Source organism: Ipomoea triloba, chromosome 1 (genome assembly GCF_003576645.1).
Source record: "Ipomoea triloba cultivar NCNSP0323 chromosome 1, ASM357664v1".
Classification (NCBI taxonomy): domain Eukaryota; kingdom Viridiplantae; phylum Streptophyta; class Magnoliopsida; order Solanales; family Convolvulaceae; genus Ipomoea; species Ipomoea triloba.
In genome coordinates, this window is record NC_044916.1 from 8,564,691 (window position 1) to 8,578,537 (window position 13,847).

Below are 13,847 nucleotides of genomic sequence, written 5' to 3' on the forward strand. Positions count from 1 at the left end.
AAACCCCCCCCCCCCCCCATATATATATATAGACTCGTTCCATTAAAAAAAGGGACCATGTTTATTTTAAAAAACATAACAAAATTATTCACCAAAATTTCAATGTAAATTCCTTTTAAATTTTTATTTTTGATTACAATAAAGACTAATTTATGGATTCTAAAAATATAATTATCGATTTTTTTAAAAACAAAACATAATTATCAAATATAAAAATAATAACTTTATATATAAAATATTTTTTATAAAAAATTGAGCCCTAAATATTGGGGATCCTGTGCTGTCGCCTTGGCCGCACATGTGTGTGTGTATAGGTTACAAGACAACATATTAAATGGCTTTAATGATTTTGGTTAGTTATGTTTTTATATTTTATTAGTTAATTTTTTATTATATTTAAAATTGTTGTTGTTGTTGTTGTTGTTGTTGTTATTATTATTAATGTTATATTCTAAAAAAAAGAGTAAATACCCAAAATGGTCCCTCGACTATAGGGAAATTCACAAATTGGTCCTCGATTATTGATTGAATCCAATTAAGTCCTTAACTTTTCAATTTTTACCCAATTAAGTCCTCTGTTTATTTGACCGTCTGTTGACCGTGATCTCCAAGGATATATGTGTAATTTCACAATGAACCTATGTTTTAGCTGATGGATTGAGAGGCGAAGTTGTACATGAGCGACGGCTTTAATCCACCGCCGATAAGGATCCCTCCAAATCGACTCCTTTGGCGTTGTTCGGAGTAGGGAGCAACCACAACGCCACCTTCGCTTCTTCTGAATTCTGGTTATCGGACTCGTTACTGAAGTACTGGTTAGTGGGTTCGTATAGTGGATATCGCGGTTGCACGTGATGTAGAGGGCGGCGACGTCCACCTTGCAGGCAAGTGAAGTTGGCCGAGGCATGCTCGCAAATCTTGCAGATCCAGACACGCAAGCTTGTTGACCGAGCGGATCTTGGTGTCGCACGCCAGACAGAGGAACTCCGTGTTGGCACTGCAGAACACCACGACCAACACCGCCTTGCAGGAGTCATACAGTTTCACAAACACGCAGCTCCAACTCTCTGCTCCATCTCTTCCTTTCTCTCTCTTTCTCTCTCTCTCTCTCTCTCTCTCTCTGTCTTTGTAATCCTCGCACAGTAAAGCATAAAACTCAAAATATTTACCAAAGCATTGAAAAGTAATCTGATAGGGGAACTAATTTCACAAACACGCAATACCAGATTCAGGATTGTACAAAAATGGGAAGAAATTAGGTCACAAGAGGACCTAGGAGGGAAATCGGGAAGCTTCAGACTTGGAGAAGCAGGAGTCATCAATGGCGTCGTTGTGGCACCACTGACATTTCGGGCTCTGTAGGCACTGAGATTTAGACCCGATGTCGCCGCAGTCGGGTTGCGGGTTGCGATTGATGACCCCGCCGGATCCCTAGAGGTTTTCGGATCTGATCGGAGACGGCGGCGTGAAGAAAGGGAAGTGTTTAACGGAAGAAAGGGGAATTTTTGCAGAGAAAGGGAAGAAAGGCCGTGAAGAAATATTTTTCTTTTGTTTTTTTTTTCAGTAAGAATTGACATTTGAGCTTTTGATTGTGAAATTACACATATATCCTTGGAGATCACGGTCAACAGACGGCCAAATAAACAGAGGACTTAATTGGGTAAAAATTGAAAAGTTAAGGACTTAATTGGATTCAACCAATAGTCGATGACCAATTTGTGAATTTCCATATAGTCGAGGAATCATTTTGGGTATTTACTCTAAAAAAAATTAAAATTTTTAATTATATAATTCTGCTTATGTTTTGAAAAATGAACCAAACCACAAAGACAGTTTTTTGAAATACAACCAAACATTGAAAATCAAAATATTTTTTGAAAAATCTCTTAATTAAGAAAATATGTAAAATAATAAAATTTAATTTTGTACATATTAAATGAAATTTTTTTATTGAATAAGTATCTAATAATTTTAAAAAGAGAAGATGTAAAATAAAATCACATTTGTAAATTATTAATGAAATCTTTCAACAAGAATTCATTTTATAGTTTATACGTTGTTTGACTCAATCATTATTTACTTTCAACATTTAATGTTGTATAAATGAAAAAAAATGATAAATAATAATTGTTGCGCTCATGATTGAAATATTTAGTTACTTTATTGAATGTAATAAAAAATTGTTGCGCTCATGTTTGGGGTCGCTAGTGATAAACAAATAATTATATTTAAATTTGAGGCTTAATTTAGATTGAAAAATTCAATGATAAACTAATAAATATATTTAAATTTAAGGTATAACTTAGATTGAAAAATTCAATGTTTAGTATAACCTATTTATATTAATCAAATTTTATATATTTTACCATAATTTGTTAGCATGAAATTAGAAAATAAAACATATAGAATTTAGTAAAATTCAAACAATAGTATCATCAGATACTAGAAAAATTACACTACTGAATGTGATGGATTGACAAAAGAAACTAAAGAAGAAAAAGAATAAATTCAACTAAATAAGCAACACATTAATACTTTTTTGTTTAATTTTATTTTGTATATTATGGCCATGTGAGTTTCTGGAAAAAAATTCAAGAAACTAATAAATTTCTTAAAATTAAATGTTCTTGTGTTTGGTTTCTAAAACAATTTTTTTTCAATACAACTTTAATTCCTCAAATATGAGGAAATTTTTTTCTTTGCTTATCTTTGGTTTCATTTTTTTTTTCACAACCATTGGATACAAGTTTTAACCTATAAAAACTATTATATAAGGGCATTTTAATTTTTATATACATTATTTTTTTTACATTTCTTCCAAACTCAATGAACAGTGAAATAAATATTTTCAATAATTTTTTTCTTTGGAATTTAAATTTCATTAATTCTCATCAACCAAATTATGAAGGGAATACTAAAACAGTCCTTCAATAATTTTTTTCTTTGGAATTTAAATTTCATTAATTCTCATCAACCAAATTATGAAGGGAATACTAAAACAGTCCTTGCAAACGCTAGTATTTCTGCTTCTAATTCATTCAATTCATTTGTGAAGTCAGTACCAAGACCGATTCAAACATTTTATAGGCTCGAGGCGAAATTAAAAAAAAAAAAATCTCTATTTCAAGCAATCGTTTTTGAACCTCTTATTGTTTTCATTTCATATTAGAACCATTATCATAACATTGATCCTTACAGTAGATCAGAGCATATCAGAGCTAGGATCAAAACATATTAGAGTAAGGATCAAAGCAGTTAGCTGTGATTCTATTAACTGTTCAACTTGTTTTTTTTTTATTTTTACTTTTTCACTTTGAGATGCGTACAGGATGAAATATTATATAGGTGAATACATGGACAATACGGGTTTCTCATTACAAGCAACAGAACAGGCAGTGAATAATTTAGTTAGTGTCAAAACAACCTAATCTAATGCCAAAACATAGGGTTCCTTTTGGTTACAAAAGAAGTTATCATAAGAATCAGAACTACACAAATAATAGTAACATGCACAACTGCACAAATAGTAGCAACAGCAGCAATAGCATGCCACTCCATTACACTCTTCTCCGCCAACATTTTCTGTAATTCAACCACGCGGTCCTTCAATTCTTTATTCATCTTTTCCAAACTCTTTACATCCAGCCCATCGTTCACAGTGTCCCGAACCATGTCCGTTATCTCAAACAACTCCCGGCACATGTACTTCTCCTCCCACACCTCATTCATCTTCTCTATTATTTCCTCATTAATGTGCTTTTTCCAATCATTCAATTCCAATATCAAATTGTGGTGAATCTTGATCACAGCATCGTCGATCACATATGACTCATCCGCCATAATCAGCACTACAAAAATCAATAAAATAAGCGAAGTAAGAATTATGAGTGGGCATACACTCTTCATTATTTGTGTTTAATGAATATTTCCATCCATGCAAACAAGTAACCAAATGAATCAAAGAAACAACTGCACTTTGCATTTTGTAGTCTGCATTCTGCAACTTGCATCCTGCAGAATGCAGTTTGCAAGCGGCTAAGTATCAAGAAGGAAAACTGTGAGAGGCATACGACTTTCTCATTTCCAGTTGAGCATTTTCTTACAAGCAACAGAACAGCCACTGAATAATTTAGTTAGTGTCAAAACAAGCAAATCTGATGCCAAAATATATGGTTCCTTTTGGTTACAAAAGAAGTTATCATAAGAATCACAATAAAATTCAGGAACATTAGCATTCAATATACACAATGGCAAGTGATTACTATTTTCTCCTTTATTCATTAATTCAAGTATAAATACAGAGATCCATTCTAAATCCCAAACAAGACAGCAAGGGCCTTCATTCCAATGTTTCACATTGATACCATCAATCACAAGAAAAAACCCTATTACTAACATAGGTGGCATCTGTGAACCTAAAAGCTACCAGGAAAGCACAATCTGAAATATCTAAGGCAAATGTATTTCCAACAACAAGAAATTTAATAGTCCAAGAAGAAATAAATTGGATTAAATAAAGGAAAAAATCAGATTCAGCCCTAAACTCATTGAATAAAAGAACAGAGTTGCACATCGGTATTTGGATTAAAAGAATAAGAGCTGGATAAGGAGTACCTGATGAAGAATAAAGAATAATCTTGGTCTCGTGCGGAAAGTAGACCGGCGAGGCTGGTGCGAAGCCTGAGAGAAGGACTGAGATGAATTTGAAGGGCAAATTTATAAAATTTGATTTGAGTTAATTTCACTTCCTGACTATTTGGGTGTTTGTTAATTTAGTTTATAAAAATTGTTAATTTAGTATGGTAACTATTTAATCTTTTTCTCAATTGTAGTCCATTTAGTTAAATTATCAGCGAAAAAGTTGTCAAAATTTTTTATTAGATAAAAATTTTGAGCACAAATTAGTTATTTGCTCATCCTCTTTTCTTTTTCTCCTCCAAAAATTTGCGTGCGTCTTCTTCCACACCCCATGGCCTGAGATGTCGAAGAAAACAACACAATTTGATAGATCAGAGTGTTAAGTTTATGGTGGTTGTTGCATGTATAAAAACTCAAAAATAGAAGGAACAGAGAAGAGAGAAGTCCTCTTCGAGACTCGTTGTCACACTTCCAGGCCTTACACTTTCAATCATCCTCCTACAATCACACATCAGCAGCAACAGGTCCGCCTTTCATCCTGACCTTCACGAATTGGCTCTTAATCCTCGATTTTATTCATCGTCTTTTGATTGAGTTTACTTTGTTTGTTGCTATATATTTAGCTGAATGTAGGTGCTAGAGGAAGTTTCCTCTCGAGATTGCTCTCTTCGCGAGGTAACATAAGCTTTTTTGCTCAATTTGATTCGTATTGTGTATTTATGTTTGATACTTGGTGGTTTTGAAGTGAGCTCTGTTGGGTTTCCCATTCAAGAAGAATAGAAAGTGCAAAACCTTGTCCTACATTGCTTCTATAGGAACACTTTTTCCTCCTTTTCAACATCAACTTAGTTGGTGCATATGAATTATTATGGAGGGAAAAGGAAGGGAGAACCCCACGTGTGTCGCTAGCCGCCCATAAGCCTAGCTTGCGAGGTGTGGTGTGGAAAAAAAATTTGTGCCTCGTTCCTTTATTTTTTCCGAAATTTCAACCTTTTTCCTCAACCAGAACCAGAATAATTGTTTGTGGGGTCCAAATTAAACTCTTAAGTTTTTGGCCTACACTAATTCTACCTCCACATTTTTTTCCCAAGCCGGCCTGTGGCGGGAATTGGGAAGGCATTTATTTCAGAAGCTATAAATATCTGCCTTCCTAGAGCATTCAAAGCATCCAATTCATTTCTTCTCTTCTCCTCTTCTCTCTCGTTTCTCTTTGAGTCTGAGCGACTTGAGTACGAAATAATTAAGAATTATTTCGTAGCAGTCCTGTATTAGACAGTCGAAAGTGACCGGTCCCCGGCAAATTATTTTTAAGGCAGTGTTTCGTACACGTCATAGTATTTCCTTTCTAATTTCTTTCAAAGCCAGCCTACACAGCAAACGTAGTTTACGCTACGACATTTTCTACACCCGATTTCTAACAAGCTCTTGTGCATTGGAATAAAAATCAATAATCTCCAAATGTGTGATAAGTATATTTGATTGTGGGAAGCAAATCACATTGCTTCACTCTCTAGACGAACCGCAAACGGATGAAGCTCCAAGGGTCCATTCGCCGATGAAGAGAGTGGGAGACATGGTTCTCCAAATAGTGACGTTCATGGTCTATTAACAAAAACAGGAAAAGAGCCTAAGAGTTAAGACTCATTCATTTTGGAATGAGCTTTACCCTTAGGCTCAATCGATTTTTGAATTTTTTTTTAATAAAGAGTAGTAAATACGACCTACCGTATTTACTCTCCACCTATTTTATTATACAGCACAAAAAAAACCTAATTACCAAATCAAAGAACAAAACGGTTGTGGTCCCTAACTCTTTTCGAACAAAAATTCGAGTGGTCCCAAATCTCCATCTTCATCACACCCCATCCGCCAAATCTGTCTGTAATCCCTACTTGAGATTAGTGGCTAGCGGCAGCGGTTTGGGTTGTTGGGCCGTGGACGGCGACGGGAGTGGCTTGTGTTGAAGGAGACGGGTGAGTGCCGAGTTGTTGACGGCTTGCGGCGACAGTCGACGGCGAGCGGGTGCTGTTGACGGCGAACGGTGGCGGTTCACGGTTCACAGCGGCGGTGGTTGACGGTTGACCGTTCACATTCCGCAAAAATAAACAATTCCACAAACGATTTTTGTGAGTTTAGATTTGTATCAGCTTTGCAATAGTTTTCGATTTTTTCTGTGTTGCTAGTAAACTATAATCAGTAATTGATTTTGATTTTTACTATGTTGGCCTTGAAAGTCCTTGAGAATTGGAAATTTTGTAGGTTTTTTACATTGTTATTAATGTCTCCGTTTTTACTGTAACATTTCTTTGATGAATTCAAATTTCATGCACTTTTCATGATGCCAATCTAGTTTTAGACTTAACTAGAATAAATTTTTCGGCTGAAAAGCGAACAGAGAAAAGTTGGAGAAAATTCTCTCTCGCTTTTGCATGATTTAGTCCTTCTTTAGACGGGTTATTTTAGGGAAGTCTTCCGCCATCTACTAGCCGTTAGCGGCGGTCTGGGTGGATGGCGGCCATGTAGCCACGGCAAACCACGGTTGTTCCTCCGCCGGACGAGCAAATGGTGGATGGCGATAATGCTCAGCGACGACCCAAGAAGGTTAGAGTTATGAAACGGTCGTTCGCGGATGCGGTGGGAGCTCAAGGTTCCATGACCGTTGAAGAACCAGCGTCGAATGAGGCCAATGATTGGGCCTTCGAAGATCTGGAGATAGAATCTGACTCTGAGATGGAGGAACAAATGGTGAACGATGGTAGACCGAGGGTTTAAATCCCCAAGGAGCTCAGAAAGGAATTATGCCGCGAATGGAGAATGACTCTCATTCTCAAATATCTCGGTAAGAATATTAGTTATAAAATTCTAAACCAAAGGCTTTCCAATCTGTGGAAGTTGCAAGGACGCCTTAACCTCATTGATATTGGTTATGGTTGTTTTGTGGCTCGTTTTGACAACAAAAAGGACTATCTATATGTCCTTCTTGACGGGCGTGGAAAATATTTGATAACTATTTGGTTGCTCAGCGATGGGAGCCGGAGTATAAGCCTAAGACGGCCAAACTATCAAAAATGGCTGTTTGGGTCAAATTACCGGATCTCCCGGTTGAATACTTTCGAGATGACATTACTAAACGAATCTTGGAGAACGTTGGAAAACCCTTGAAACTTGATAGAACAACAGCTGCTATGGAAAAGGGGCGATTTATGAGGGCAGCTGTAGAGGTTGATCTTAATAAACCATTGGTTTCAGAAGTTTGGGTCCGGAACCACGTTCAAACCGTCGAATATGAGGGTCTTCACGTGGTTTGTTTTGAGTGTGGCATGGTAGGCCATCGCGAACAAAATTGTCATCTTACTAATACCAAAGGTGTGGAGGAGGACACCATGGACCTCAATGCATCTCCAGCCGCAGAAGTGGAGGAATCCTAGAGTGAGAACTCGACTAAGCCTAGCGATGAACCTGATCGGGGTGGTCGGAGGTTTGGATCCTGGATGTTGGTGACAAGGAAAAAGAAGCCGCCAACTGGTCAGAAGAAAACAAATCACCAAGGCAAACCCTCCCCAGTGCCTGCCCGTAACAGAGGAAATCAGTTTGAAGTTTTGGGGAGGGAAACGGAGGTGGCGAAAGGTGGTGGCCGTAACAAGAGGGGAAAAGGTAAGGCCATTAACAATGATAAACCTGTGACTAATCCTTTGCAGGCTCCTTCGCAGGGGACTGGTGTGATGGGCACGAAACCTGCTACACTAGAGAGGAGAACCAACACCCCTGCGCACCAATCGCCCCATCAGCGAAAAAACAACAACCGAGGGGGTTCTAATTCCAGGGGTCGCGGTGCAAGCCGAGGAGGAGGCTGGGGTGGTCATGCAACGGCTGCTGCTTCCAGCTTGGAGAAAGGATGGTTGGGGGAAACGCCGATGGCTGGAGATTTCCAGTTTGGTGCAGGTCATCTCCCTCCGAATCCGCAGATGCAGAACTCGTCTGGAGTTCACGACTTGGGTAATACTGGTGGTTCCACGCCTGGGCAGGGCGGTCGCTCAACCTCCTCGTCTACGGCTGCTTCCCAATGATTGTGATCTCTTGGAATTGTAGGGGGGTGGTCAATGGTCGTGTGAAAAGGCATGTTAAAGAACTGCTGAGCACATCCAAGGCTGATGCCCTTTGCCTTCTGGAGCTTCGTTCCCCTAATGTGATGGGGATGATTAATATTGCTAATAAACTTGGTTTTTCTAAGCAGTTTGCTGTTGAGCCTATTGGTTTTGCAGGAGGACTACTCCTTCTTTGGAATCAGAACACTATTGATTTGGAGGTGATCACGCATACGTCCCAAGCGATTCAATCAAGGGTGAGACAAAGAGAGGGGGATTTTTTCTTCACCTTCGCGTATGTCAGATCGAACATTTTGGCAAAAAATAGATTCTGGGATTCTTGCAAGCAATTCAGTAGTAACATTCAAGGCCCTTGGCTTGTCATGGGGGACCTTAATGATATTGCTTCTATGGCGGAACAATGGGGAATCAACTCCATTAACAACGCTAATCTACAAAGATTTGTGGATGTTTACAGCGGGTGTGGGTTGATGGACCCTAGTCACTCCGGTCCTAAATTTACTTGGTGTAGAAAAGTGGGTAATCGAGTGACCCATTTGAGAAGACTAGATAGGGTGCTATGGAATGTAGATGCCTAGATAGCACTCCTGGAAGGCAAGGCAATTGTCCTCCCTAGGCTTAGTTCGGACCACAACCCGATTCTTTTCATGGATGTTGCAAGTGCTCCTCCTAATATTAACTTGCAACCAAAACGCTTTGAGGCGGCTTGGTTATCTAGAGACGACTATAGAACTATTTGGAGTAATGCTACTAATCCGAATAATAGGCCTCTGGATGAAATTATTGCGGACATTACTGAGCAAAGCTTCCGGTGGAACCGAAATGTCTTTGGGAATATTTTTAAAAGAAAAAGAAACCTAGAAGCTAGAATTCTGGGGATCCAAAACAATGCGGCTTATGCGGGTTCTGGGAGTTTACAAGCGCTTGAGAGGCGCCTCACAAATTGCTTGAACCAAGTTCTTGATCAAGAGGAGGCCTTATGGTTCCAAAAGTCTCGCAAGGATTGGATTAAAGATGGGGATCGGAACACTCGCTTCTACCACAACGGTACGGTTGTTAGAAGGAATAAGGGGCGTGTGCGTTTCCTTAAACTCCAGGGGAATTGGACGGACGAGCCTACGGCCATCTCTAACCATATCGTTGAGTTTTTGTCTCCCTTTTTTGCAGGTCGTCAGGTCAAGATGGAGCGGCTATGGACCAAATTCTGGAAAGTCGTAAAATCCCTAGTGTCCAGGTAACTAGTCTGAGTCGCAGAGCGACAATGGAGGAAGTCAAAAGAGCAGTCTTTGGAATGAAGAAGTATGGTAGTCCAGGTCTTGACGGGATACCTGCTATTTTCTATCAAAGATTTTGGGACGAGATTGGGCCGGCCTTAACTAACCTTGTCAACCAGGCGATTGATACTGGCTCTGTTCACAAATCGCTGCTGCATGCTTTTATAACTTTGATCCCTAAGAAAGATACGCCGGAGTCAGCCGCTGACTTTAGACCGATTACCTTGCTCAATGTAGCTTTCAAGGTAGTTTCTAAAGTGCTTGTTAACAAAATGCGTCCGATTATGTGCAAGCTGATTGGCCCTCACCAGAACAGCTTTCTCCTTGGTAGATCTACCCTTGATAACGTGATCCTAACCCAGGAGATTATTCACAATATGAACCAAAAAAAGGGGAGAAATGGCATTATGGTTGTTAAATTTGATCTCCAAAAAGCCTATGACAACGTTGACTGGAATTTCTTAGAGGAGACCATGGTGGGTTTCTGCTTTCCGAGAACGATCATTGACTTAATTATGTTCTCACTTAGCCAATCTGAAATCTCCATTCTTTGGAATGGCGGACGTCTCCCACCTTTCGTGCCAGGGCGAGGCCTTAGACAGGGAGACCCCCTGGCTCCTTATCTGTTTAACCTCGTAATGGAGAGATTTGCGTACGATATTCAGAAGGAGGTCTCACTGGGAATGTGGAAACTGATTCACATCTCGCGTGGAGGTATAGGCATTTCACACTTGTTTTTCGCGGATGATCTTATGCTCTTCGGGGAGGCCACGGAGCTACAAGCCAACATCATGATGGGATGTCTAAATAAACTCAGTAACGCCTCAAGTCTTAAGGTAAATCTTTCTAAGTCCCAGATTTTCTGTTCTCCTAACACTAATGCAGGGTTAAAGAGACGGATTGCAGGCCAGGTGGGCATGACGATCTCCTCCCACCTAGGTACGTACTTGGGGGATTCCCATGCTGAATAAGAGGGTTTCTAAAGATATGTTTACCCCGGTGATTGACAAAATGAGAAGAAAGTTAGCAATGTGGAAAGCTAACACGCTTAGCATGGCCGGTAGGAAAGTCCTGGTTCAAGCATCTCTCGCCACGGTCCCAACATACAATATGCAATCTATGGCTCTCCCTATTAGTACTTGTAAAGAGATTGACAAAATTTGAAGAAATTTCCTTTGGGGCCACTCCGAAGAGACGAGGAAAATTCACTCAGTCAGTTGGTCCGAGGTGTGTAAACCCCTGGATAAAGGGGGTTTGGGGATTAGGAAAGCTAGAGACTTCAATCTAGCCTTCCTAACGAAGCTCTCATGGCAAGTCCTCACCAATAATGATAAGCTTTGGGTCAAGGTCATCAAAGATAAATATATCAAATCTGGTGACATCTTCAATGCCAATGCCAGAAATAATACCTCGTGGGGGTGACGCAGCATTATGAAAGGAAGAGATATCCTTGTTAAAGGAGTGAAACGGAAGCTAGGCTCGGGAGATTCGATCAACTTTTGGCATGATTGGTGAGTGGGAGAAGGACCACTGGCCAACATACCGAACGTCAATGTGCCGACCAACAGCCACCAAGTGCGGGTGAGTCACTTTATATCTCCGAACAAGAGGTGGAACATGGATGCTTTGGAGAACGTTCTTCCTACTAATATTCTAAACACCATTAGAGGCACTCCAATTCCCCTAACTAATGAACAACAAGATGCATATGCGTGGAATCCCTCACAGACAAGTATGTTATCCGTCAAAACTGCGTTTTCCCTTATTGCAGGTCAAATGGAAGAGGAGAAGAGCTATGACTGGATTTGGAACATCAAATGCATGGAGAGGATCAAGATTTTCATTTGGAAGATCATCCATAATGGTCTACTTGTCAATTCTGAAAGGAAAAGGAGAGGTATGACAAACCAGGAGAACTGTCCGAGGTGCGATGAAGAAGAAGAAACTCTCGATCACGTATTCAGACGGTGTCCGGTCACAGTTAGCTGCTGGGAGCTCGTCAATTCACCGCCTGGATTCAAGGCTAACTCGGTTATTCTATGGCAAAGTGGATTGAAGATAACAGCTCAGGTAGTCAGCACGGACCAAGGGACTGCAGATGGCACACCCTCTTCTCTTTCTTGCTCCGGAACCTGTGGAAAGCTCGAAATGCCCTCGTCTTCAATAATGAAATTGTGACAGCTGCGATCATTACGTGTCGTGCGAATCGTGAAGCGGTAGAAGCTCAACACCTATTATTCAAATACCATGGTCCTCTACAAGGGAAGCAAGTTTGGGTTTACTGGTCTCCCCCAAGCCAAGGAGTTATTAAGCTTAATACTGATGGTGCTAGAAAGGCTAATACGTGTATGGCTAACGCGGGGGTGTCTTTCGTGACCACCATGGCTCCTGGATTGTGGGATTTACGTCTAAGATTGGGAATGCCAACAGCTTCATTGCTGAACTCTGGGACTCCGAGAATGCCTCATTATAGCTATCAATCGGGGGTTCCATAAGATCACGGCGGAAACAGACTCGTCCTCGATGGTACAAGCCTTGGATAAGGAGTTTGATTCGAGACCGGAGGTAGAAACTTTAATTGTGGACTGCAAAACGTTAATGAGACAATTCCAGGAGTTTGATCTCGTGCACGTTTATAGGGAGGGGAATCGTTGCGCGGATTATCTGGCTAACATGGGTCAAGCTACTCCTTGGGGTACTTCAATCTTGAATCGGCCTCCGGATGGCATTAAGGAAAGGAAATCCTCGCTCGTGATGTTGCAAGTGCCTCTACCAGGAGGATCTACTAGCTCTCTTTCGGGGCTTCGGCCCCTCATGCGCACCAAAAAAAAAAAAGAATAGATTTTTCATTAATGTCTCTCTTGTGGAATTATTTCTTTTTGCCTTTTTGAGCCATTAATTTTGACTTGTAATTAGGTGTAGGGATGATATTGAACCGTAAATTTTTACTTGCACAAGTAATATGTGTTGATAAACTGGTTTTAGCCCTATGATATGTGTTGATAAACCGATAGCCCTATGATATGTGTTGATAAACTGACTAGTTTTGCATCTTTGCTGTAATTAACTATTTAATTTTTTTTTTAGTACAACTATTTAATTTAATACTTAAGGAATATATAAATTAAATAAGTAGAATGATGTACTTGTAAGTAAACAGTATTTAATTAAATTAGTTATTTATAATAATCAAGTAGAATAAAAATAAATATGAATGAAGATTAATTAATATATTGGTTCTTTAATATTTTAAGCAAACAAGATTTAATAGTTCATTTACTAGTGGTGTTGAGTTTGGCAGTAGTAGCCATTCTAGTGCTTGGGAGCAAAGCACCAGTTCATGCCCTAGCACTACCTATTGCTATCCATATTCACAGGGAGACTTTTGTGGTCTCTCTCTGTATACCCCGGCGAGTCAAGTGTATAATCCCTCATAGCCGGGGTCATCCCACTATAATGCACCACCAAATATGGACCCGCAATTGGAAGCTCAATATCGTCCCGCATACAACATCTCACCTTGGCCCCATCCAATAGGTGATTTTATTGTAGAAGAATCTCCTAGTCAAGGTGGTATGCGCAGCCACGACATGGTTATGCCGAGTAGTGATGAGTTCCTAGACATACAGGAGCCACAGCAGGCGCAACAACTACGAAAATCGACCCGAATAACATTTCCAACACATTGTGGAACGCACCCCCGTCAAAGGTATATATAATTATATTCATGATTATATAATTATAGGTGTTAAAATATTAATTGATTCACGTCTTTCATTTGATTTTATATATATATATATATATATATATATATATATATATATATATA